General features: G+C 39.2%; 1 protein-coding gene and 1 pseudogene across 1 annotated transcript in view; both read right to left on the bottom strand.

Moving 5' to 3' along the window:
* Col4a6 (collagen type IV alpha 6 chain) overlaps positions 1 to 27,066 on the bottom strand; it is a 304,646-nt gene that overhangs the window by 123,618 nt on the left and 153,962 nt on the right. The window lies entirely within an intron of this gene.
* Positions 3,678 to 4,696, bottom strand: LOC107400917 (large ribosomal subunit protein uL6 pseudogene; annotated as a pseudogene).

Genomic DNA, 27,066 nt, shown 5'->3' with positions numbered 1-27,066 from the left:
TCTTAGTTTTTATAACAATTCCACTAGCTAGGCAAACTTACCTAACAATGAAAGATGGCATTTGAGGGCAGTGAAATAGATGTGGAAACTGAACAGTTATTACTCACCTCTTCTTTGACTTTTTCTGGTGTCAGGGGTCGGGGGTGGTGGTGTCTTGGCATGAGACAGGGTTTCTCAGTGTAGCCCTGGCTGTCCTCAATCTCAGAGATCCACCTGCCTCTACCTCCCCAGTGCTGGGGTTAAAGGTGTGTGCCACCACCCCACCCTTTGTTTGACTTTTAAGAGGAGAATGGCCCAAAGCAACTTTTTCGTGCTTGCCAGACAAGTGATTGTTTCTAATGCAGCAACCCACTCTGACATTCTGGAGTGTCTTCTGTCCGCTTGATAGATGGAATGGAGAAGAGGATTACTAGAAGCTGAAAAAAGGGGTGCTCCCATGTTCTAATTGTTATACGATTTCCTCCCAAACTTACTTCCTTTTCTGGGGCTGCTTCCTTATCTGTATTCTGCAAGAGTCTGACTAGATTGGTGGCTTGGAAAAATTTGGAAGCTAGAAGAGGTCAGTGCAGTGGCAGTGGCTGCAAGAGCAGAGGCAGAAAGGGAAGGTGGACAGCCTGTGGTGAATCGTAGGGTCTGAATGAGACACAAGGGTGACCAGAATGCTCACTGATTTCCAAAGGGAAAGAGGTGGGATGAAGACAGAGGCTTTAATAGAGAATATGGGAGTGGGAGTGGGAGGCAAACCATTGGAGACTTTTTTTAAAGATGTTCTGCTGGTAGATCTAAAGAAGGGTCACACTTAAAAAAATGTGAGCAAATGCTCAGTATGGTAGAGCCTGTCTTTATTCCCAGCACTTAGGAGACAGAGGCAGGCTGCTCTGCATAGCAAGTTCCAGGACAGTCAGGACTGCATAGTGAGACCCTGTCTCAAAAATAGGAAAAAAAGGTGAAAGAAGGTAAGAAAGAAAGAAGTGTGAGCAAGACAAAGAAGCCCAAAATACAGAGGCAGAAAAAAATAAGCTTAATGTTATATTTATTGATTTGCTAATCCAACTCCATTGCCCTGGCTGACAGGTAAAAGGCTGATAGCCCTTATGCTTTAGGCGTAATCCACTGAGAAGAAAGGCACAGAAACTTAAAGCTGAATGGGTCTTTTATATGTCATTAGATGAAACTCTCAACAAGGTGGGGGTTTTGTTGTTGTTGTTGTTTTCCTTTTTTCTTTTTCCCTGAAAGACCACATAACCCTCCTTGATTTGCCTCCCCTGGGAAGAATCGCTGTTCAGATTTAGACACTTCACAGATTTAGTGCAATCCTGCTCAAAGAATGATACATTTTACAAATCAATAAAAAGAAAGTAGAAAGAGAGGTACTTAGCTATAACAAGTGTTTTCAATTTATAGTATTAATAGTATTGGACAGGTCAAGCTGCCATCCCAACTTTGATAGTCATGGTCAAAGAGATAATACTTAAAGTAAATGGAACCAAGTTCTAGATTTTGTGATCATACCGCATCAAGTTTCAAAAATCCATGTTGAAAAAAGATTTCTTTCCCCTTTACCTGGAAAGTAGCTTAATATCCTAATCTCCATTTCCTCATTCTGAAAATATCTGCATATGCTCATAAGTTGTTTTTGGTTCACATTGCCTCTCTACCCCCATCCTTCTTTTTACATGATGGCAAGATATAGTGTTTATCTAAATTATTCTAGTATGAATAAAAACTTGGGAGTTAGAAATTGAGATTAAAATCTGATAAATCCAAGGAAGAGTGGAGAGATGATCTGCTGACCCTGCTTTCCATGTTTTCCAGGTCCCAAAGCCCCAGGAACCTCCCTCAGCCCCTCCTTCTCTCCTCCTGTCCCTCTCCATCTGACTTCCTCAGTCCTCCAACATCTCTATGGCTGATCCCAGTCAGCCAGTCACTGACTCCATCCTTGGTTCAAGGTGGCTTTATTAGCACAGCTGAGTGGCAGTGAGAATAATTCTTCCACAACAGCTATTACCAAAAAGAAAATGGTACCAGACACAGTGGCCTTGTCAAGTCAAAAATCCTCACTTTCCCAAGCGGCCCAGGACTGTTCATTCTGGGGCCTCAATAGGAAACCAACTGAGACAGAGCAAGGCAGAGAGGATAACTACTAGACATATTCCATTATGAACTTTGTGGACAGGTCCACAGTAAGCTAGCCCTCAGGATCTAGAGTAGAATAACCAGCAGGGAAAGCATCCTCCCCGAGTTCATAATCTGGAATCCAAATCAGCACTGAAAGTTCCATCCTAACTTCTTCCACCAAAGCACTTCTTTAAGATGTTAGTTTTCTATTCCAAACCCTTATGCATGATAAGTTGCCGCTTCACTATGACTTGGCGTAAAGAATAATGACGGTTGTGATGCTAATCACACAGAAGCAATGTGATTACAGGAGGAGAGAGCTTTTACAGGGGAAAGTGAAAATGTCACACTGCAGTGTCTGAAGGGAAGGTTGTTAAAGCAATCAAAGCCATTAGCAACTGGAAAGCACCCAGGCCTGACTTCCTGCAGAGTTTTTGGTCTGTGTTCTCAAGATAGCACACAGAGCTAGTGCAAAATGCTCTGCAGGAACATTTAGTGAGCCAGCTATGACATGTGATTTGTGCAGCATCTTGAAACAACTGCCATTTTTTTCAGTAATACTTTCTTGCTTGAGGAAGAACATTGACCGACAACGTGGCTGGCCACTTACCATTCCCTGAAGAGAATGGAGCCCAGTTTGACATGATAAGAGCAATAATGGCCCTATAAATAGTGAAAAGCTGTTCAAATGGTCATTGAGTTGTAGCACCCAGGTGATTCAGCCCTTCAGATCAGTTTATATAGACAACTGGAAGAAAGTCTGTGTAGGTGTTATACAGTTGGGAGAAAAGCTTGCACCTACTGGGGGCCAACTGCTTCTTTCAGGACGAAGACAAGGAAGGTCAATAGCATGCATTATGAAGGGCCTTGGAAAAGGTGGTTTCAGATGTAGGTGGTGGTGACTTTATTAGGAAAGAAATCGAGCAAGCCATTTCAGGACTAAGATATAAACACATTGAATGGCCTTGGTGTCTGAGACACGATGAATGTAGTTAAAAGTTAAACAAAGTGTAAATTCCACTTCTAGCTCAGTGCCACTGACCTGGAAAATGGAATAACTCTGGCAGTTTGATATAAATCTAAAAATATACAGAGATGTGGGGGCTGGGATTTAAAAAAAAACAACTTTAAACCAAATTACATAAATTTTAAATTTCTGGGTATCAAAAAATACATAGGGTGGCTTTTATTAAGGTTATTTTAAAGCCAAGAATCATCATGTTATTCAAACATGGATAAGAACCTTTTCAGAACTGTGACAAGGATCTGAACTGGACAAGTGATGGCTTGTTCCCTCCATATCCTTACTCTCCCATTCTTTGCTAACTGATTGAACTCGGATATTTTAGCTAGGAATAGTAGCCACCCAGAATAAACACCAGTTCTTTAAAAACTTTACACTTATTTACGTATTTATTTATTTATTTATTTATTTAAGGGCAGTGCACACCCATCATGGTGAGTATATAGAGGTTAGATTACAACTTGTGGGAGTCAGGTCCCTCCTTCTACCATGTGGGTCCAAGGGATTAACATCCTTACCTCATAAATTGTCTTAATGCCCCCCTTATGTTTTTCTTGGCTTGGTCTACTTTATTTGCCAACTAGTTTACAGAGATTAAGAATGCACCCAAAGCAATAGAAGTCTTTTATTGCATCATTCAAATGTCCTAGATTTGCCTAATAATCTAGTGTCTTGTTTATCTAGCTGGGAACTTAGATCTCATTCATTGCCCAGCTGTATTGTTTCCTTTTCAGAAACATAGATACTATTCCAAAATGTTGTGATAGCCTTGTTCTTAACTTTTGTGGTTTGCTGGACCAAAGCAAATAGCTAAATTTGAAACAAGTTCAATATCACTTCCTTCACAAATTAACTCGTCTTCCTGGACTTGTGATCCTAAACAAGTGGCATCTATATTCATCTGAACCCTGAGGATGTACTTTTCACCCAAGAAATTTTGGATTTCAAAAAAATGGTATTGATGGGGAATTGAGTGTAAAAACTCTTGATCTTGTAACAGAATCTCACTGTAACATCCCTGACCATATTCTGTACTTAACTACAGATAGTATGAACAAAAGCTAGTCCCTTTCTAATTCCCCACTATTTGTCAACTTATAGTCTCTTCTTTTTCCTTCTAAGGATACCAAGTTCTACATTTATATGACTGCAGTCCCTTCAGAGAGTTCTTCTGGGGCCCTTAGTGATAACTGTGTATTGCTTTTGAGTGATGCTGACATTTTCTGGAGTGTAAACAGTTTTGTTGCTAGGAACAGTCTTTATTTTTGAAGTAAGAGCAAAGCAAGACTATAATTTTCAACTTCACTTTCAGATGAATGCGCCAGTGTACTAAAGTTTTGGCTTATGTAAATGCACTCAAAAAAGTAATGCCATATGTATTAGTTTTTTGTCAACTTGACACAAGGTAGAGTTATCTGGGAAGAAGGAACAACAATTAAGAAAATGCTTCCATAAGATCAGCCTGGAGGCAAATCTATGGGGTATTTTTTTGTTGATGATTGATTGATTTGGGAGGGTCCAGCCCTTTGTGTGTGGTTCTACCGTTTGACCCATGGTCCTAGATGATTTAAGAAAGCAGGCTGATCAAGCCATGGGGAAGAAGTCAGTAATCATCATTCTGACTCAGCCATGAGTTCCTGACCTGAATTTCCTCCTTGATATAGTACAACCCAAGAATTGTATAATGAAACCTTTTCTTCCCCAAGCATGTTTTTGGTCAGTGTTTTATCACAGTAATAGAAAATAAACTTATAAACCATGAAATGTGTAAGTGTTTTTAAATGGAAAGGTATTCTTGTTTTTCCTAGTCTCTTGCTCTGTTTCAGTGAAGATCTGTTGATTTAAGTTAGAGTAACAACTTTGGACTCAATTTGAAAATCATAAATGGAGGGGTAAAAAGATGGAAAGAGCCTATGGAGCTGTGTCATTCAGAAACTTAACTGCCTAGGTAGACTTGAACAGCATCTCAACATTGCATTCTTCATCTTTCCAAGTTCTATTTAGGTCTTTCCAAAGTCTTGACCTGTTCAGTCTTTCCTTTAGGAGCTTGAATATGTGCAAAATCAGTCATATTAACTATTTAAAAACACCTGTTTACTGATTCCATTATCTCTTACTTATGGGACAGTTTTTGAATGACTGACTTTTCCATTAGTGGTCAGTATTTTCAGCTTATCTGAATGTCTGATGGCTTTCTATTAGATGCCAGATGTGAATTTTATCTTGATTGTTGCTGGACTGTTTGTATTTATATACATATACCCGGACTTTTTTCTGGGAAACAGTTAAATTACTTGGGAAAAGAGTCTCTCCAGGCTTGTTTTATTAGCCAGGTCTAGAACATCCTTGAATCTAAGGCTATTTTGACACCATTCCAGAAGCAAGAACTTTTGAGTACTCAGTCTGATGCTCTGTCAAAAAGGAGCTGTTCCACTTTGGTTGAGCATCGAAGCACTAATATGTCTGAGGATTGCAATTGTTATCACTGTTCCTTTTGGATGCTTTTTTCCTTGGTTTAGGTTAAATTCCTCACACACACATGTTGATCAGTACTCACTCAGGCAAACATTAAGTGGAGACTTACCATAGATCTCAAGTCCTTTCACATAGCCCTCTCTTCTTCAGGACATTGCTGTGCAAATTCTAGCTGCTTTGATACCCCAGGACTTTGAGCAAGGATCATCTCCTCACCTGTGAAACTCAGCTTTGGTATTCTTTCCCCATACCTTTGCCTGGAAGCCTTCCAGGCACTAAGCCAGAGAAACTTCCAGGGCTCAGGGGCTTGCCTTCATTGTTTCCTGTCTTGTAGGGGTGACTGGTTGTTTTTGTTTGGGTTTTTTTTTTTTTTTGGTTGTTGTTGTTGCCTCATTTCCAACGTCTGAAAGCTATTGTTTTCATTTGGTCTGGTTTTGCCCTGGTTTCCAGCAGGAGAGTAAATCTGGTTCTTGTTATGCTATCTTGGCCAGAAGTGAAGAATTGTACATCAGAGAGGAATAAATGGCTCTATTATTTAACCCACTATTATTTGAGATTTTCTGTCATTTGCAGCCAAATTGAATCCTAACAAACACAGGGCTGATCCTTGGTTTACTTGGGAAATCTTCTGATCTCAACATAAAGAAGCCCTCCTTTTCAGAACAACCCTGACTAACGCCTGAAGAAGAAGGTCAAAGATCTGGATGAAAGCTCTGTCATTTCCCATGAGAAGGAAGATGCACAAGCAGCCAAATTAATTCCCGCTGGTGCCAGCTGACAAAATCAAGTATATTTCCCACTTAGTGTGATTAGATTCTCATTCATGACGACAGTAGTTGTAATTGGGTAAAAATGTACTGCACAGACTTTGAGCTTCTATTATAGAGTAGGCAGTAGGCTCAGTTCTAATAATATAGGCATACATACTGATCAACCAAATGTGTAAGAGAACTAACTTACACCAAGGCAAGAACTGTCCAAAAAGACTGAAACATAATCAGCCATGAGCAGTTCACAATTTGGATAAGGAACCTCTTATATAGATAATATCCCTTGTCATGTGAATAGCTCATGAATTTGGCTAAGAAGCTTAGTGCCAGCTTATTTTATTAAAATGAATCTCTTCTATTTTTTTCTTTTAATTAGGGATAATGCCTTTTCAACTCAGGGCTCTGCAGTGAACCAAGTAATTTATACTTTCAGCCTAAAGAGGCTGCTCCTGAACAGGATATATTCATACAAATTCAAAGCTTTACTGATATCATTGCAATAGATAAATATGTTGGACACAATCTTAATGAATGATTAATATCACCACTAGTGGGGAGAAAAGTGGCATTTTATTACTCCCAATGAGAGCATAACATTGTGGTGAAAAAAATGTTTAATCACAATATATTCACGAGAAAAAAAATCATACAAATCCACTTGAGATACACCTGAAAAATATTGGCCTGCACTCTTAAAAAAACTCAATGTCATAAAAAACAAAGGAAAAAGTAGAATCTGAGAAACTTCTAGAGCAGTGTTTCTCAGCTTTCCTAATGTTTTGACCCTTTAACATAGTTACTCATGTAGCGGTGACACCAAATTATTTTTGTTGCTTCTTCATAACTGTAATTTTGCTAATGTTATGAATCATAATATAAATATCTGTGTTTTCCAGTGGTCTTAGATGACCCTGTAGAAGGGTAGTTCAAACCCCCAAATGGGTCTGTGACCCACAGGTTGAGAACTGCTGTTCTAGATTAACGGAAATCAAGGAAACTGACTAACTGAATGCAACACCCAGTATTTTATTGGATTCAGTCTTAAAACAAATATAAAACACAGCTAATAGAATATCATTGGGAAGAGTGAGTGAAATTGAAATTCGAATGCGGATTTTCTACCTATGTATTGTGTAAATGTTGTATTTCCTGGGTATGGCGATTATAACATGTGTATGTGTGTGTGTGAGGTGGAGGGAGGGAGAGAGTGAATCACTGCAATTACTCTAAGTATCAGTGTTGGAGGCTTAGCTCCTTCATTCCTCTGGGCCTTCCTTTAACTCGTTCCACATTCTGAGATATCTCAACTCACTACCCTATACTTAACGTTTCCCACTCTTATGCCTGATATTAAAAAATAAGCTCTGTGCCTAGTGTCCACACTTTAGTTCTATTGTGTAACAGTTTCCTCTGAGATTGAAATATTCCATTCTGCAGGGAAGCACTTTAAGACAGAAGGTAAACAATGGAAAATAAGCTTCAGGAAGTCCTTGAAACTGACCAGATTCATTAGTATTCTCCTTCCCAGGAGTAAACAATAAAGACTATTGAACAATAAAGCCAAGCTGCAAAGAAGATTCTGAGACCAAAGTAGTTGCCTGGAATATGCAAAACAAACAACAACAACAAAAAAAAAACCAGTAAGCGACCTGGAAGAGATTCAAAATAATTGATACACTCTCCAACCTGTTGAGCTACCTGTAGACTATGCACTGTGCTCTAGGTTCCCAGATTTTGTGAGCTGTCACCCATGTTGGGGTGGGATGTGGTGATATTTTACATAATCCTATCTTCTGATGAAAGCCACTGGTAACTTTGGGATGTATGTCCTGATTTTAAAATAAGTATTACTTATATACCATGATTATTATTATAAAATAATGTTGTGTTGGCTATTTTATGTTAACTTGACACAAGCTAGAATCATTTAGGAAGACACTCAATCAAGAACGTGTCTCCAAAAGATTTGCCTGTAGGCAAATATGTAGTGCATTTTCTTGATTAATGATTGATATGGATGGGCCCAGTCACTGTGGGTGGGGCCACCCCTGAACTGGTGGTCCTGGACGCTATAAGAAAGCAGGCTAAGCAAGCCATAAGGAACAACCCAGTAAGCAGCATTCCTCAATGGCCTCTGATTCAGTTCCTGCATCCAGGTTCCTGTCTTGGGTTCCTGTCTTGACTTATGTCAGTGATAGAGTGTGATCTAAAAGTTGCAAGATTAAATAAATGCTTTTCTCTCCAAGTTGCTTTTGGCCATGGTATTTTATTACAGTAAAAGAAACCTTAATTAAGAGAGTTGTACAAACACTTGTTTTTCATAATTCCCAATTAATATTCTATAATATACATTTTTCTAAGTCATTGAACATCTTCAAAGAAAAAAACACTTTATATTTTAAACTAATTTTTATGTTGGCATACAAAGTAATGTGTGCCACCATTATTATCTTAATAGATGTGTGTCATTACACTTGTATCCCTTGCCCTACTGCCTACCTTTGTCTCCCTCCAGCTGTTCCCTGCCCCAGTTAGTCCCTACTTCTCTTTTCTTATTACATGTATTCCACTACTCTCTCTATTTTCTACTTCCTTTAAGATCTCTTCCTCCTCTAATGATCCTCTTTCTAGTTTTATGACTTACAGGCACATGTAAATATAGTACACACAGGTACACACACGCAGACACACATACACATATACACATACATGTTTTGCACACATGAGGGGAGATACAAAGTAATTTCTTCTAAGTGGCATATTTCACTTAATGAAATCTTTTCTAGCTGCATCCATTTTCCTGAACATGTCATAATTTCATTTTTCTTTATGGTTGTATAAAATTTCATTATGTATACGTGTCACATTTTCTTTATCCATTCACATTAATGTATATCAAGGATAGTTCCATTTCTTGATTACTGTGAATAGTGTAGCAATAAACAGGGATATGCATGTGGTATGTGGACTTAAAGTTCTTCAAGTATATAGGCATGAGTGGTATAGCTGTTTTATATGCCAGTTGTGTTTTCAGTTTTTTAAAGTAATCTCCATACTTATTTCTACAGTGGCTATACAAATTTACATACCCACAAGCAGTGAATAAGGATTCAACATCAGTATTGTCATGATTTGTTTTCTTGGTGGAAGTTATTGTGGTGTGAGATAGATCCTTAAAGAAGTTTTAATTTGCATTTCCCCAATGACTAAGGATGCCATTTATTTGTAATTCTTTAGAAAAATGTCTATTTTGTTCTTTAATCCATTTATTGAATGGATTTATTTCATTGTATGTTTAACTTTTGCAGTTCTTTACATATACTGGATACTAACCCCCAGTCCAATGTATAATTGTCAAAGAATGTTTTCCAATTCTGTAGGTTTTCTCTTCACTCTAACATTGTTTCCTTTGCTGTATATAAGCATCTTAAATCCATGCAATCCTGTCAGTTCTTGAGATCACTTCTCGTTTTATTGGAGTCCTTTTTAGGAAATCATTGCTTCTCTTTTTCTCACCCCTGCCCCCGCCGTGTGTGTGTGTGTGTGTGTGTGTGTGTGTGTGTGTGTGTGTGTGTGTGTGTGTTGCATGCACAAAAATGTGTTCATGAGTACAGGTGCCTGCAGCAGTTGGAAGAAAGTGTCAGATTCCATGGAGATGGGGTAAGAAGTAGTAGTGAGGAGGCCAATGTAAGTGCTTAGAACCAATTTCGTCCTCTGTACGAACAACAAGCACTCTTGAAATGCAGCCCTGAATTTTGTGTTCTAAAGGCTATGTGGAGAACATTAAGATTACTTTTGAAGGTACTTTAAAGTTAATATCTAAGAAGGCAAACAAGTAAATGAAATGTTTACTCTCTGTGCATTACCTTGTTCATTTTTGGGAGCATACTTAGATATTATAAAGGCAATACAGCAGAGGCACATGACTAGATTGTTCATAATTATTATAGTTCCATTGTAATATATCTAACATGATACATTGTTGGCTTTATTTATAATTCATTCACTACACTATCCCTAGTCAGAAACATAGTTACCATTGTAGCTCACTTCTCAAGGAAGCCATCTTCTTTGGATGTTAATTTCAGTATTGTATTTACTGTAAAAGTGGGCATAGTTTATACCACCATTCTTTCCTCCTCCCACTACATTCTGAGGTAGCTAAGCTTTCTCTGTCCTCCAAAGGGACCCAGATAGTTTCCAACAGAGGCTGCCACTTAATACTGTCTTCTTCCTTTACCTATTTCCTTCTAGTCCTATTTCTGTAGAAAGCAAACACCATCCTTGCAAAGTGAGACATCATCTCTTATAGAAATTGTCACTTTTTAAATATAAGTTCTCAATGGAAGAAAGAGCCACCTCCTCCAGCTTGTTGTACCATCTTTCACAGATGAAGTAAAGATAAGGAATTTAAAGGTATAGCGATAGAAACCATTATGTTGTTTAGTTTAGAAAATTTAGACTATGGGAAGTAAGACAAAAATTTCAAGATTCACGTATAGGTCAAAGTAAACTGTTAGCAGCAGCAAAATAATCAAGTCCTGAAGCAAATCACTACAGCAATCTGTTTCAATGCAGCTCAGAGAATTTATTAGCCTTTTTCTGAAAGTCTTAATATACAACTGGTATCCTGCCAGCACCACACAGTAGACAACAAGGAAGACATTCACTTCAACAGCTATCTAGTTAAGTGACATGTCAGTTTTATTGCTGAGACAATTTTCTTCTTGTGTCCAAGCGGCCAAGTGTGTGTTCTTTAGTCACTGGTAGCATTGTGTTTGGGGAGGCATTTATGATGTTTGAGGGCATGTACGTTTGAACTAGACAGATCTGGGATTGTACCCTAACTTTACAATGTTCCAGCTTAAATCCTGTTTCCCTTTTTTTTTATAAATGGAAATGATAACAGTACTAACTAAATGAGCAAACTACTGACTAGATGAGGCAATTAATAGTCAAGTCCTTAGCAATATGTCTCACTAATTTTAAGTACCTAAGGACAACTTCTACTGATAGTCAAATTTGGGGTTCCTTGCTTTTAGACTGTGTAGCAACAGCCCCTATTTGGACCTCTGATCACTGCTTACCATGCCCATGTAAATCTTCAACTGATAACCTGTTTATGTCCTACTTGAGATCTTATTCCCAATTTCTTGAGTCTCGGTAGTGCAAGGGTTATCATCTCAGCTAAATTTGGGCCTTTGCTTCTGCTCGACCACATTTCTCTTGCAGGATGGCTTGGTCTAGTTAGGCAGGTCATATCCTGGCTGACATTGACATTGTGCCTATTCGTGCTATGTATACTCCAGGCCAGGTAGAGTTTTGCTCTTTGATGACAACCGGGAATCACTGGTAATTCTTAAAGATGGAAAAATGACATGACTGCTTTGAGAAAAGCAGTCTAGGATTTAATGCCAAAAATGATCTTTATGCTTTTAGTTGATTAAACTGGCAAGAATTTGTAGAACAATTTAGCTTGATTGGTATAGTACATGGCAGGTACTTCCTTGCTTAACAAATAGTTTTGCCTTGGGGCAGGCAGCCTAGAGAGAGTCCTGGCCATGTAACATGATGGGTCCTCAATCATGCCCCTTTTATACACTCTCTGATGCTACTACCTACCATCTATTGAGCTGTTTGAGGGACATTTACCATGTACATTTGATTTAGAAATCATAGCAATATTGTGATATGTGTGCTGTTATTTCTCTGGTGAGGAAACAGAAACTTACTGTTTTTAATGCCCAAGATTATATAATTAGCTTGGGGTAACCAGACCAGAACTTAAAATCTAAGCTCAAACTATCTATCTCAAACAAACAAAAGCCCAAACTATAATAATACACACAAGTCTGTATATATATATATATATATATATATATATATATATATATATATATATTTTAAATGAAAATTTCTCACCTGGGCTGACAACATTCTCTCCAAGAGACAAAGACTATTTAACAAATATCCTGACCATCTTTTGTGTTGTTGGTCATGGTTTTCTAAGAGACTCCTAAAACATTGCCTTTGGCTGCGTTCCCAGAAGTGGAAGGTAAGATATCATTTACTTCATAAACGGGGCCCAGAGACCCATGAGCTGGACCTGATCTGAATGTCTCATTCATGAGGTTCAGCACCATACAAGCTTCCAAAAGAGGGAAGCAACAAAAGGTCCAACTCAGCTATGACATTTATGAACCACAATGACCAGTATGGTACAATAACCCTAGGAGTGCAGCAGTGGCACCCATACCTTGGTGGTAACCAACGGCTCTCTAATTAGACTGGCTCAACAAGAGATAAATCATGCCTGGTACTGGAAACCTAGCCAACTACCCAGAGCTAGTGAAGCCATGGACCTTGGAGGAGAACCTACAATCACCACTTTACTAAACCAGCACAAGCCCTAATTACATTGCTGTCCTTATACCCACAGATAGATGTAGTCTTCACCCTACATCAAGGAAACTTCTCTTACAGATGGAGACTACTACAAAAAACCACAACCAATCAAAACAGAGTTGTGCAAAACAGTCTAAGTGGATCTACAAAGGAACTCGTGCACTTAAGTCTCAGTGATCATTACAGAAGAGGGAGCAGAAAGACTGCAAGGGCCAGAGGAACAGGGAGTTTGTTGTGAGATTGTGCTTCCTAGTAATGTCAGAGGTTACACACAAAAGTCTCACCAACATGACTGCCTAAATAAATATGAGATAAACAAGGACAACAACAGTAGACATGTTAATATTTTTGGGGGATCGGGGGAGCCCAGGACACCTCAACCCTACACAAAGAACTGTAGGCAACTAAGTAATGCTGAGAGTGGGAAAAATAGTCTTCTTTAGTGAAGAGTATACCAATTGATTTTCCAATACCAAATGATCATCCCTGAAAATACATATACAAGACATATACAAGTAACATTATATAGACTGATCAGGTTGTATTTACAAATTTTATACACACACACACACACACACACACACACACACACACACACACACTGAGGCACTGTCTCAAAGATCCAAAACAAACTTACAAAACCATACCTTTTAGACCTTCAACGCAAATCCATATCACTGTCTGAGAGAGATTTTTGTTAGGGGACCTGTGTACTATATGATATGATGTGGGCCAGATGTGTGGTTGTGAGGAATAACAACAATGACACAATCCACCAGTCAGGGACAAAGAAAAAGAGGCCAAGAAGTGGTCACAAGACACAACAAATGTCCCCTTTTGTATCATTATTAACAAGAATTATTCCATGGCATAAATGAGAGACAAAGGGAGTGAAAAAGGGGGGATGTTGTACGAGTTTGGGAATCAGAGACATCTGTCTTTGACATTCACCTTCATCACTTATATGCTGTGGGATTTTGCCAAGCTATTTAATCTCTGTAAATTGTAGTTGCATCATCTGTAAAATGGAGTTTAAAGTACATAACTGTACTTAAAGGCTGCTATGAAAATTAAAATGAGATGAGGTGATGTTATTATATTCTGGAATTAGTTGGTGATGACAGGTGCACAATCTTGTAAATATACTAAACTCCACTGAAACGAATTCCTTAAAAGGGTAAATTCTATGGCACAACAACACTTATATCTCATTAAAAATTATAAGAGACTATATACCTAGTACAACATGTAACAAAGTAAAAGCTTTATTTGTATTGGTAACAAAAATTACTAAGTTTATGTTACATGTTACATTTATCATTGAATGATGATGGTGCTGATGAAATAGATATCAAAGATCATCTCTTTTAGCTCTGACAAGAAACTTTTGTCTCTGTGAACACTCTTCAATCAAGAGAAAGACATAAAGGTCTTGGGCAGAGCACTTTCCCAGCATCCTAAGGCCCTACATCCCATTCCTAATAACAGAGTTGGAAAGCAGGAGGGGAGAGAGAGAGAGAGAGAGAGAGAGAGAGAGAGAGAGAGAGAGAGAGAGAGAGAGAGAGAGAGAGAGAGAGAGAGAGAGAGAGAGAGGAGAGAGAGAGAGAGGAGAGATAGAGGAGAGAGAGAGAGAGGAGAGATAGAGATAGAGATAGATAGAGATAGAGAGAGAGAGAGAGAGAGAGAGAGAGAGAGAGAGAGAGAGAGAGAGAGAGAGATTATAAGTGATATTTAAATACATTTGGATCACAGATGGGATTCACTAGGCTAGAAGTTGATTTGACATCTATAGGAGGCTCAGGCAACTGGGTTACTGTGGTGGATTGAATGAAGACACCCCTCCTAATAGGGAGTGACATTATTAGGATGTGTGAGCTTGTTGGGAGAAGTGGCATCATTGGGGGTGGGCTTTGAGATTTCAGAAGCTCAGGGAAGGCCCAGTGGCTTGCTCTCTCTTCCTGCTGCCTGAGGATCAGGATGTAGAACACTCAGCTACCTCTCCAGCACCGTGTCCGCCTGCATGCCACCATGTTTCCTGCCATGATGATAATGGTCTAAACCTCTGAAACTGTAACCCAGCCCCAATTAAATGTTTTCCTTTATAAGAATTGTCTTGGTCATGGTATCTCTTCACAGAAATAAGAAATCCTAACCGAGACAGAGGTAGAAAGAATTACAACCTTCGCTTTGGGGTTCTACCAACATTTCTTTTGGGAGCCTTGGTCTCCTGTGAGCCCAGATAGACACTGGAGGATCTTTAACAAATAACAGTAGAAGCACCCAAAAGCCACCAATAGTTGCAAAATCATGGAGGCATTTATATCACTTGCATATCAAACACCTTCTGGAAAACTTAAATAAAAGGGTCCTTAAAAGTAAATGACATCTAGAAATTAAGTTGATTAGCAAGTTCAAACTTCAAGGAAGGGAAATGCCAATTTGAAAGAATATTACCAAAACTTCTCTCCACGTGCTAGGAAAGTATTCTACCACTGAGTCACACCAGCAGGTCTAATCATTATTCCTTTTAAAGTGAATAGTTTGGATTTGTGGGTTCATTTCCTCCATTTTGTTTTTGTTTTGTTTGTTTTTGGTTTTTTGAGACAGGGTTTCTCTGTGTAGCTTTGGTGCCTGTCCTGGATCTCGCTCTGTAGACCAGGCTGGTCTCAAACTCACAGAGATCCGCCTGGCTCTGCCTCCCAAGTGCTGGGATTAAAGGTGTGCCCCACCATTGCCCAGCCATTTCTTCCATTTTGTAAGACAGATTACGATATTTTTTTCTGCACTTGGGCGGGAACCATCTAGCAATGCGCAGATAGGCTGAGCCATCTGTAAAGCAGGTTGTTTACTACAGATCAGATGTATAACAAGTAAGCAAGGATGTAGGGGTTAGATGGCCATGGACTAGAACCACATGGGTTTTATTTAATAGCATTTCAAATTCACAGTAAAACTTGTCAAATTTTTGTGTGTGAGTGGTGAGAAGAAAAGGAAGAGGCCATAATGTAATGCTATAGTTGGCAGAAGTTAATGGCTTGAATGATTATAAAAACTAGATATTCTATTTGGTAATTACTTCATTCTCACTCAAAATACTGACAAATTATATTATTACATCATCAACACCTAATGGATGTTTTGAACACTCACAAGATTTCTTTTTTTTCTTTTTTTTTGGTTTTTCGAGACAAGGTTTACAAGTTTTCTAATAAAAAAAATTCTCCACTTTTTCTAATGCCTATCACCTAAGGAGCCATATTCTCAGGGTAATATAAATACCATTTGTAAATTTATACAGATGTCCATAGGAACTAATGAGTGTACAAAATTGCTCAAAGTTCAAGATGAATAAAAATATAGTTAATCTAATACTAGAAGAAAAGTGAACTTATGTTGTGCATTTTGTCAGATACAATAGATAAGCACCATCCTTGCTAACATCTAGCTATCTTTGAATTTCTCCTTCAAACCCAGGGCAGAATGTATTGGTATGATTAATGGGTATGAATGGCTACTCCCTCCATTTTATGGTCCCATTTTTTAAATGAAAAAGGGAGTTCAAATGGCTAGTGTGTAACTCCCTTCTGGAACCCTGTTTCCATGAGCCTCTAGCCACCTCCACTGCAGTTAAGCTTTTCGTTACATGCTTCTTTTCTTAGGCTCTTCTCCAGTCTCATTCTCTCATGCCCTGTCCATGGCAAACTATTTGCTGTGTGTGTGTGTGTGTGTGTGTGTGTGTGTGTGTGTGTGTGTGTGTGTGTGTGTAAGGACGCATATCTTCTTATTTTGATGGAGGATTTCGAGACATGTTTCTCTATGTAATGCTGGCTGTCCTGGAACTTGCTCTGTAGACTAGGCTGGCTTTGAACTCAGATATCCACTTGCCTCTGTCTCCCAAAAGGTGTGCACCATCACTGCCCATCAGACATATATCTTCTATTGCATAAAGCACTCCATAAGAAGGTTCAGCACAAAGTACATATTAATCATAACTCAAAAGACTTAGATCAAATAAGAGAGAATAATAACATTGACAATAACAGTTGTAGTATGGTAGTGATGATGACTATTGAATGTTTAATGTATGCTAAGCACCTTATACATATCATCTCATTTAATTCTCATTCTAAATAGTAATTCATTCACTCACTCAACAAACAAATCAGGCCAAATTCTTTTCTTCTTTAAGCAAACAAGATGGGAAACTTGGTCCATATAGGTAGGAGGAGAATCAAAGGAATTGGTATCTTGAAAGTTAAGCCAAAATGTTTTTTTTGTTTGTTTCTCTGCAAGAGCAGCAAGTACTCTTCACCACAGAGCCATTTCTCTAGGTCCAAAAAGCCTTTTTTAATGTTAATGAAAACAGAACTAGCAATTTTGTCACTGGTGACTTTTAGGAATGGTTCAAGGGAGAATATGAAAAGTAGGGATTTTGATTATGAACAACCCCTTCAAGCAGCTATGTCTGTGGGGGAACCAGAAAAGTAGCAAGGTTAACTGCGGGAGGAGTGGAAAGTCTTTAATGGTGCTACTACCCAATAATTAATGAGATACTTTTTTGTTTTATATATGTCAGCATATTTAATGATCAAAGCAGTCCTTTGGGAGCACTGTTATTTCCAGGTCACAAATGGAAGAAATGAATGGTTGGGACATTTGCCTAATTCTGAGTTTCTTAACCTTAGCACCACTAACAGGTTGGGTTGGAGAGTCCTATATTGTAGGGCTATGCATTGTAAGGGGCTCAGCATCCTCCATGTACTCTACCAACTAGATGTTTCCTCACTTGTGGCCACCAGAAATATTTCCAGACATTGCAAAATGTTCCCTGGGGCATTTCTTCTTGTTGATACTGCTGTATAAGGATCATCTAGTAAATAGTAAAGGCAGGACTTAAATGATTCATTTACTTGACTCCAATCAAAGTCAGTCCTCTTAACTACCATACTCAATTTGACTCCCACAATGACAAATTTCCCTACCATGCTTTAGGTACCTATGAGTCCCCTGGCAATGGGGACTGGTCACTAGAGATATCTGTGATGATATCTGGTCACTAAAATTTATGTTAGACTTACAGATTCGTTTATTTGTCCTCCAATATGAATTCCTGCTCACAACTCCCCTTGCTGGGATTTGAATATCTGAGCTTCTGTTATATTTTACACCTACAAAGTTGAGCTTTATACATTGAACAGATACTAGATGTGCAAATCTGCAAGTGTCAAAGCTTAAAACATCTGGGCGTGTCCTGGTTGAAGAAGCCGCAAACAAACCTGTACCATTAAAGCCAGACCTCAGTTCTGTTAATAGTTCACTATATTTGCTGATGAGTGGATCTAGCACAGACAAATTAGAACTGAAGTTTTCTAGAATTACCATTTATTGGAAAAGCCCAACTTTAGAAGTTTGGTAAGGAGAACCAAAAAAGCCCACCTGGCACGACGTGACAAAGGCCTTCTCTTTTACTGGATTAAGGGAGCCGCTCAGGATATGGCTGCTCCAGCATACAACTAGCCCTGTTCTCAGGAACTCAGTTTTTGTGTGTGCACAGCTTTATTAGTTTGTATCAGTTTTCCACCTTACGAAATTTCCATGTTTTATAAGCATCTCTAGTCTCAGTGTTTTAGAGAAGTCTCATCAGGACTCCACAGAGACTTGGTACTTCAGATTTTAACAAACTAAGGTGATCTGTGGGTAGAGTCTGAGCCCAGAGAGGGCTCTGATAAAAGAAGATAACTGCCAGACATTCTACAGGACACAAAAAAAGTGAATGAGAGACTCTAGGCCTGTGGGCTGAAGACAGATGCCCCAACTTTATAGAGGAACTTTGGATGACTGTCCAGGCTGCCAGCTGTCTCTGTCTACTCTCGCAAGACTCCTGAAAGTTGCTTGCATCCTTCTCCAGTTTCTCAGGTAATATTATATCCTTCTGAGGTTTTTGATGTAGTTGAAGACTTGATAGTTATAATTTCCTTAATTATGATAAAAGATAAGTTAGATATAAAACCTTAGACTCACAAATATAGGATAGATAGAATATCTTTAATTTTGCCAAATACAAATAAACTCGATATTATAAATAGACTAGATATTGTAACTATAATTCTTGCTTGATAATTGTTTTGTTATATTAATTTTACTATGTTAAAGTTAAAACCTTCCTTTTTTTAAAAAAGGGGGGAAGTGCTGGGGATGTCTTTCTGTATGCTGTGAATGTGTTGCTCTGATTGACTGATAAATAAAGTGCTGATTGGCCAGTAGCCAGACAGGAAGTATAGTATAGGCTAGATAAACAGAGAGGATAATGCTGTGAAGTGGAAGGCTGAGTCAGGAGATACTACCAGCTGCCGCCACCATAAGAAATAAGATGTAAAGATACTGGTAAGCCATGAGCAATGTGGCAAGGTACAGATTTATAAAAATGGGTTAATTTTAGATATAAGAACTAGATAACAAGAAGCCTGCCACGGCCATACAGTTTATAAGTAATATAAGTCTCTGTGGGTCTGAGCAGCTGAATGAGTCAGGTGGACACAGGAAAACTCCAAGTACACATGTTAGACTTACAGATTTATTTATTTGTCCTCTAATATGAATTCCTGATCACAACTCCCCTTGCTGGGATTTGAATATTGTTCTTTTCTCCCCACTTCCCTTCTTCCTTTTCTCTTTCTCCCACTATCTTTCTCTGTCCCTCACTCACCCTTGGTTCAAACTTTCATCTGGTCATCATGGTTCTTCAGAATCTCATTTCCACTGTGGGCTTCAGTCTCCTTATATGGAAGATGCAAAGGTTGGACTACATTATTCCTAAGGTGGCCTTCTGGCTCTGACATCTGTCTTGTTTGTTTATATGCCCTCTTTGTTTTCATGGGATAAACACTTTGGAAGCTGGGGCAAAGTTCCAAGGCTGGGTTTGTTTTGTGTCATGTTTGCTTCTTCCTAACTGATTTTTCCCACTTCTAAGGACCAAGGGCCACTCTGGCTTGGGCTGCAGGTGGGCGAGGTAGGGCAGCAGGTCCACCAGGTCAGTGGTTCAGGGCCACTCTGGGAGCATGGGCTGGTAAAAAAAATACTGTCACCTCTGCTGGGATCAGCTGCCAGAGCTTCTTATCTCAGAGGTGTTTCCACTGGCCTGGGAGGTGACCTGGAGTCTCTGATGAGTCAGTGGGCAGCATTGTGAGGCCAGCTGCCTGTGGGACCAGGAGCTGTGTGTGTGTGTGTGGGGGCAGCTTCTGAGATGTGAGGATTGCTCTATATGTTATGAATACCCCATACTGATTTCGGGGTTGTATGAGATTCCTGCTAGGAATATGAGAAGCTTCATGAAAGTTATGATGGAACCAGTCAAACCTATGAGCTGTATATAGGTAGAAGGGATCTTGCTTCTGATTGTTATTGGAGTGGAGCTGGTGAGACCAGCTTCTATCCTGTTACTGCAGCCCAAACTTGTTTAGATTTGATTTAAAGTGTGCAACTCAGGAAGAAGTTAAATTCTCATTCTGAACAAGCGACTGGAGTCATGGCTCCTGAAGTTTTGATAATGGATTTAACTAGGTCACTCAATTCCCTGTCACATGCTTCAAAAGCAACCCATGTTAGAGGCATTTTGAGCTTCTGGGATTCCCTACTGCTGAGCCTCCCTCTGTTTCTTCCTGAGCTCTTTTGTGGTATCTCTGTGGTTTGGGAGAGTAATATTAATACCTATGTGGATAGACAGGTTTGGGTACATATTTTAGTTCATGGAGTTAAACAGGTTTTAAGAACGAAAAATGCTCACTGGATGTGCAGCTTTTTCTCTCTATGTATGCTTAGTTAATAATTCTTCATCGGCATTGCAAAGACTTAAATGCTTAACTCCAGGCTTCTTTCTCTTCCTTGAGCTCTGTGAAATTTAAGGTTCCCTTCTTATAGCAAAGAGGCCCTGTCTAGGGAACCCCATCTCTTCCTTTTGTTTGCTTTCTTTTTGTCTCTCTCTGGGGAAACCTGGCTCCTGAACCCTGGTTACCTCTCCCTCCATTGTGGGCCCCAAAGCATGTTTCTCTCTAGCTCCCTTCTTTGCTCATAGCTTTATTGGCATTTCTCCCAGCAACATGGGAAGGGGACAGAAATCACTGACTCGTGTCAGCTCTGTGAGGGAACCCAACTAAAGCAGTGGAATGCCAAGTCACTACAATTACATGAACTAGCAAAGACATGCACAGGGACAGAAGCCATGATTTCTTTGATATGAACGATAATAAATCATATGCCTTAATCTTCCTGAAGGAGAAAGGAATGAGCATTTGTTTTGAGTTTTCAAAAATGAAAAAGTAAGTCAGTGCACAGTATGAGACTGCCAGTGTCACAGCTGGTTCAGGATAAGGGCACAACACTAAGGTACCTGACTGATTTTTCCACTTTAAAATCTGTCTCTTATGAAAAGACTTCCTTTTTCTGCCTCCATGATACTCCAACCTCTGTTTTTTATTCAAAGTCTCCACAACAAAATTCATTGATCAGGAAACAGATGACCTTGGAGAAACCATCAAGTTGATCTTCCTCCCTGGATACCATAGGAAATCATTGGGAGGTTCTAGTGTCCCACAGAAAAACCATCTCACAGTCTACCTTTGTGATGTGGATTCCATTTGGTTTGAGGATGAATGCTTTTAATGGGATTGGCAGGAACTATGCAATGCTTTGAAGGGGTTAAAGGAATGTAATGGAAAGGAGCAAGCACCATTTTCCAGAGCATTCAAACAGTAAAAACAGGATACATTCATCTAACTAGAAGCCAAGCACCACCAAGTCACTAGCTCAGGTGAATGTATATTTGTATGTTCTAAGGTGGACTCATTCAGAGAAATGTAGCATCTAAACAGCAGACAATGTAAACCTCGTATTCTTTACACTAGAGGTTTGGGACATGCCACTCAATTTTTATAAACAAGGAGTCTGGTATTTGTCCTTTATGTCTATCACTTCAACCCACCCCATTTATCTCCCAACTTAACCTTCCCAAAGAAACATTTCTGTAACAATGTTTTAAAGAGTTTCTTAATCATACCAATACATACAAACTTCTTTGCTTGGGGGGTTTTGTGTATGCTCTTTAGACTTTGAACTATCTGCATGGCCAGGTAGGTAAGCACTCCACTGTCCCTTCCTCCAGGAAAGGCTTGGTGTTTGTAATATATTTGCACTGTCTAGAGTGCCAGCACCAATGTTAGGTCCCTGGGTGCTTTCGTTAAATGTTTATCTAGAGGGTTTGAACCTCACATAACACAACGAGAAAAATGAAATAGAGAATCTAGCCTAGGAAGCCACCTCTGTAGATTTTTTTAAGTGGAAGAGGTCATTGAATAATTGGACATGTGCCACATTTGCTAAAATAAAAGCCCTTTTGAAAGATGACAATGAAGCCAATTTCTGCAAAGTAATGTACATTTTCCCATTGACTTTTACTAGTGTGCAAGAGAGATTCTGTACAATTAATTTTGTTGAACATTCTTGGAAGACTTGCATTAATACATTCCCCCCCACCAAGTAGACTGCAAATGATTTCTCTGACATATACTCAGTAACTTCAACTCTATAATCTTAAGTCCATTGCAGTGAGTTTCCATACAGTGAGTGGCCTGCAAAAGGGGAAAGACCTGTTTAGAGCTGCAAGATATGACATGATCCCCCCCCAAACTTGTCATCCCAGAAGAAAACCAGGCTTTACTTAAGCATGAAGTTCATTTCTTTAGCCCTTAAAAGACAAAAACATTAGTAAACATTTTAAAATCCAAACAAAAATTGATGGTATTCTGGCAGTATGGAGTTACCGCTTGCTGGGCTAGAAAAATAAAGGGAATTGATTTGTAAGTATCTGGTCTATGTCTAAGCATATTTTCTTCACTCCAAGTATTCTTCAATTCACAATAGGGAGTTGAGACAATGATGGGCATGGGGAGAAGAGCCATTTGACATAATAGGAAGAACAAGAAGCAAGGGGAATGAGATGCTTGGTTTAGAGCCTTAGCTATGTCACTTGAAGGTGGCCACGGAAGTCTCTTAACCTTTCAGGTACTTTCTTGTAAACACTTTCATGTTTAATATGAGAAGAAAGAATACTCCTGGGCGTGTGATGAAAGTCTTTTACAACCTATGATTTATTTATAACATTGGTGCTTGATCCAACCTTCCCAAGTTTGAGATTCTGTAATCTTTCAAAATTTTATTCATTTTATGCATATGGGTGTTTTTGCCTGCATGTGAGTCTATGCCCCATGTATATGCCTGGTGCAGGTGTCAGATTCCCTGGAACTGGAGTTACAGATGGTTGTGAGCCAATATATGGGTCCTGGGAGTTGAACCCAGGTCTGCTAGAAGAGCAGTGAGTGCTTTTAACTCCTCAGCCATCTCTCCAGGCCCAGATTCTGTCATTTTGAAAAAAGGGCTTTTTGCTGTCTCATTTCATCTTCTGAGATCTCCACTGTGTTGCTTTTTGTGGTGCTTTCAGGGTGAGGCTCGAACGTTCTTTGCATTAGTATTCTGTATGGAAATCACAAGCAATCGGGTGATGGCTACTTTTCTCTTATGCAGAGTTCTTTTGTATGTTTGCTGGTCCTCATGTAGTTTAAGTGTGGTCTATGTCACAGCTTCTCAAATTGTGGGCCATGGGACTTTGTTATTGAATGCGGGGTTCTTAAAACTTTTGGCAAAGGTAAAGGTTTATGGATACACAAGGACCAAAAACTGAATTCAGAATCAAACACATAATGAATCTGAGGTGTTTCGGGCAGCGCTTGCCTTTGTGGCATTACACAGCTTCACTGTAGCCTTGATTCTGAACATATAACACTAGCACTAGGTACTGAACATGCCACACAGTTGTCAACGGATGCTGTTGGAAGCATATCCACTTAGGTCTGAGATTACTATATGTTATGAATCACAGTGCTTTATATATATATATATATATATATATATATACACACACACACATATATACACATACACATACATACATACACGTATACATATACGTATACGTACACACACACACACACACACACTCACACACACACACACTCACATATATATAGTGGTGGGGATTTGAAATAAAATGGCCCCTAAAGGGAGTGGCACTATTAGGAGGTATGGCTTTGTTAGAGGAAGTGGGTCACTGTGGGGACAGGCTTTGAGGTCTCCCATGCTCAAGCTAATCCCAGTGTCTCAGTTGACTTCCTGTTGCCTGCAAGATGTACAACTTTCAGCTACTTCTCCAGCACCATGTCTGCCTGCACACAGCTGTGTCCCACCATGATGATAATGGACTGAACCTCTGAACTGTAAGAGGGCCACCCCAATTAAATGTTTCCTTTGTAAAAGTTGCTGTGGTTATGGTGCCTCTTCACAGCAATAGAAATCCCAACTAAGACATATACATTGCTCTTATAGAATGGTTTAATTACAAGAAAGAAAGACTTCTAAATGTTTTTACATTATTCCTCAGCATGTGTCTTTGGATTTATTGTGGTAGAATGTTTGATTTTAAAATGGATGCTTGAGTTGTTGACTTTAGTTTCATAAAGAGTTATTAATTGAATTTTGGCTTAGGATTAGGTTATTATTTCCAAGAATTTCTGAAATGGCTGTACACATGCTTCTTTGTACTATTTATATGAAATGGCCTTTTTTAGCATCAACAATTAGACAATCAAAATATCCATCAACTCTGAAAAAAAATTTAAGATGCTCTATAGATCAATTACTTGTCTTATTGCTATAACAAAATACCTAACAACAGCTTATTTTGGCTTATAGTTCCAAGGGTACAGTCCATCAAGGTAGAGAGAGTATGGTGGCAAGGGCAAGAGGTGGGTGCTCCCATTCTTTCTATAATCCGAAAACTAATCAATGAATCTTGATACTCAGATGGCTTCCTCCTTTTTACTCTACCTGGCAGGTAGGATGGGTCTCCCACCTCTGTTAATATAATCTAGATGACCCCTCACAAACATGCCCAGAGATCAATATAATCTATAGTATTCTATATCTTGTAGCAGCAAATATTCAGCAGAGATTTGGATCTTTATGTAAAAACTAACAAGCAAACCTATCTAATCATTATGCAAATTTGCTTTAATCTTTAACAAATAGTGAAATCATATGTATATGGAATTGTTTTATGGTAAGATCCTTCATCATTTATCAATAGTGAATGTTGGATTTGTTATATACGTGATTGGGTTACTTAAATTTGGGGGGGCAAAAATGGGGTATGAGTAGGAAAAACACTTAGTCTAAACCTGTATTTTTCAAAGTCCTTTGATTAAACCGCCCCTTCAGTTAATAAAAAGTAACTTTGGAGTTGGGATGTAGCATCACAGCATAGTGCTTATCTGATATACACAATGCCCTAGCTAGGCTCAATGCCTAGCACTGAAAGCATGCTTCTTTACCACATGTATGCCTTAAAAGAGATTATTAATAATTATATATCATATATCTGTTCTTCTCTTTGTACATTCACATGAATCTATACACACACATATAAGATGAAACAGCATGTTAAAAGCCTTGGTCAGTATCTTAGTTAGGGTTACTATTGCTGTGATGAAACACCAGGAGCAAAAGCAAATTGGGAGGAAAGCGTTTATTTGGCTTACACTTCTATGTTGCTGTTCATCACTGAAGAAAGTCAAGACAGGAAATCAAACAGGGCAGGAAGTGGGAGGCAGGAACTGATGTAGAGGCCATGGAGGGGAGCTGCTTACTGGATTGCTTCACAATAGCTTGATCATCCTGCTTTATTATAGACTCAGGACCACCAGCCCAGGGATGTCCCCATTCACAATGGGTTGGGCCCTCCTTCATCATTCACTAATTAAGAAAATGCCCTATAGGCTTGCTCACAGCTCAAATTTATGGAGACATGTTCGCAATTGAGGTTCCCTCCTCTCAGATGACTCTACCTAATGTCAAGTTGACATAAAACTAGCCATCAAAGGTAGTATCCTCTTCCCTCCCTCCATTCCTTCTTTCCTTCCTTTGCTCTGAATCAAACGTAGGGCCTTATCACACTATGCTGCATCCACTACTACTCAGCTACACAACTCTAGCCTTAGAATCTTAGTATCTCTAGATTTTCTTAACATAATCTTAAGTATAATGTAATATTTTCTTCCAAACCCAATGGATTGACTTGCATGTCCTAACTCTAATACCAAATTGTGAAGACCACTTATCTAGACTCCGAGATTTAGAATGTTTGGACAAGTGGCATGCTTTTGTAAAGTTCATTTCAAGGACTCTTTCCTGATACCCTGATGATGAATTTTTCATGCTTGCAGAGGTGACAAAGAATAAAGGGATGGTGATACAGACTGGTGACACTGGAAACAATCTCATGAAACAGAATGCGGAAGAGGGAAGTGGTGTGAGGAGGCCATGATGGGGAAAACGCAAAAGAGAGATGGAGAGACAGAAATGCTAAAGCGAGAGTGAGGGAAGTCTAGAGGTGTGTAGGAAGAAATTAGGGACTAGGCAGAAAAGAGAACAAGGACAAAAATTGGAGTAAGTAACTGGCAAGGGACAAAGAAGGCAGTTTCTAGGAGGAGAGGATATGCCACAGATTGATGCACAAGATGCTCATCTATGGTTTGATATCCAATATCTCTGGCATATGGATTAGCAGAGTCAGTGAAAGGAAAACTGAACAGTCTCACACAAATGTCTTGTGCATATGACTCCTCAGGTGTGTAAGGTAACCCCAGTCCTTCCCCTCTGAGATGGAGATAGATTTAGACACTATAAGGATAGTGAACCTTGCTGAACTGAGAGTAAATTTCAAAGCTAAAACTTCAAACAGAATGATTCCTAAGCAAGGCAGGAAAGAATGTTATGGTTCTGGCAGATAGCTATCCCTGTGACTATCTTCAAATGACCCAACTTCAGTGTTAGGAGCCCCTGGTAGCAGCAGGAAAGAAGCCATGGCTGGGGGGCTGCAGCCCTAGTTCAGTGATAGGGTGCTTGCCTTGCATACGTGGAGCCTTAGATTTGAACTCTAGTACCTCAAAAGAAAAAAAAACACATCACTGTGAGTGACTAAAGACAGAGGAAGCTTCTTTTTTTTTGTTTTTTTTTTTTTGTTTTTTTTTTTTTGAGACAGGGTTTCTCTGTGTAGCTTTGCGCCTTTCCTGGAGCTCACTTGGTAGCCCAGGCTGGCCTCGAACTCACAGAGATCCGCCTGGCTCTGCCTCCCGAGTGCTGGGATTAAAGGCGTGCGCCACCAACGCC

This window comes from Peromyscus maniculatus, chromosome X (assembly GCF_049852395.1).
Source record: "Peromyscus maniculatus bairdii isolate BWxNUB_F1_BW_parent chromosome X, HU_Pman_BW_mat_3.1, whole genome shotgun sequence".
Taxonomy (NCBI): Eukaryota; Metazoa; Chordata; class Mammalia; order Rodentia; family Cricetidae; genus Peromyscus; species Peromyscus maniculatus.
Note: the sequence above shows the minus strand (reverse complement) of the source record. Positions and strands in the feature narration are given on the sequence as shown.